Raw genomic sequence first — 1,650 nt, 5'->3', positions numbered from 1 at the left:
GCAGAGAGTAGGAATAACTGGGGCATTTTCGATGGCAAGCTGTGGTTAGTGGAGCTCCACAGGGATCAGTGCTGGGGCCTCAGCTATTTATACCGTTATTGATGATTTAGACAAAGAGACAGAGAGTAATATTTCTAAGTTTGCTGATGATACAATAGGTGGGAATGTAAGCTATGAGGAGGACACAGAAGCTGTGAGAAGACACAGACAGATACATGCCTGAGCAACAAGGTGAATTTGGATAAAGGAAAAATCATTCTCTTTGGTCAAAAGAATAGAAACAGAATGTTTTTAAAAAAATGTGAAACTTGAGAGTATTGTCTTCAATTTTGGCCTCCATATTGAAGGAAAGATATATTTGCATTGGCGATATTGTACAATGAGTGATCACTAGATAGGTTCTTGCCAGTTGTATCTATAGCACAATTCCTATAACACAAGGAGTTGTGCTATAGTGAGAGCTAAATAAATGAAGGCTATATTCTCTGGGGTTTAAAAGAGTCAATCTCATTGAAACATCTAAGATTCTGAAGGGGCTGATAGACCAGACACCAAGAGATTGTTTCCCCTGGTCAGGATTCTAGAGCACAGTGGCACAGACTCAGGATAAAGGGTCAATCATTTAGGATTCACAAGAGAAATTTCTTTATTCAGAGAGTTGTGAACGTTTGGAACTCTTTACCCATGGAATCTGTTTAAGGATGAAGTAGACAGAATTCAGAAACCAAAGCCCATTAAAAGGAAAGAGGCCAGGGAGAAAATGAGCCTTCTGGATGGGCCTGAAGACACACATGGAGTTGAGAAGGTGTGCAATGGAATATGTTCTCTTTGACAAAGTCTGTCAGTAATTTAACATTCTGAAAAAGATTACTTTGTTTTGACATTTTGACAATTTACTGTAATTGGGGGTTGGTGAGGCCATGCATGGAGTATTGTGTGCAGTTTTGGTGTCCTTATCTGAGGAAGGATGTCCTTGCTATAGCGGGAGTACAGTGAAGGTTTACCAGGCTGATTCCTGGGATGGCAGGTCTGTCATATGAGGAGAGACGAAGTCGGTTAGAATTATATTCACTGGAGTTTAGAAGAGCAAGAGGGGATCTCATAGAAATTCATAAAATTCTGACAGGGTAGATTCAGAAAGAATGTTCCCAGTGGTGGGAGAGTCCAGAACTTAAGGGTAAGGGGTAAACCTTTTAGAACTGAGGTGAGGAGAAATTTCTTCACCCAGAGGATAGTGAATGTGTGGAATTCACTCCCACAGAAAGTAACTGAGGCCAGAACGTTGTCTGATTTCAAGAAGAAATTAGATTTTGTTCCGGGGGCTAAAGGAATCAAAGGATATGCGGGGGAGGAAGGATCAGGATATTGAATTCGCTGATCAGCCGTGATCATAATGAATGGTGGAGCAGGCTTAAAGGGCCGAATGGCCTCCTCCTGTTCCTATGATGTTTTGGGACTCGGAACTGGTTGCGTAAACAAAGGCAATATGATTTGTGTTGGTTTGCCTTCGATGTAAAGTTTTACCCCCAAAGCCTGCCCAGCTGTCTGAGGAGATTACCAGAATTAATTTATCATGGCACAGAATTGAGCTCGGATTTGGGATTAAAGCAAGATCGAAAAAGGAAGTCTCTGAAAAGAGAGAGGAAGCAG

Source organism: Carcharhinus amblyrhynchos, chromosome 25, assembly GCF_965287045.1.
Source record: "Carcharhinus amblyrhynchos chromosome 25, sCarAmb.v2.hapA, whole genome shotgun sequence".
Lineage (NCBI taxonomy): Eukaryota > Metazoa > Chordata > Chondrichthyes > Carcharhiniformes > Carcharhinidae > Carcharhinus > Carcharhinus amblyrhynchos.
This window is presented reverse-complemented; position numbering follows the sequence as displayed.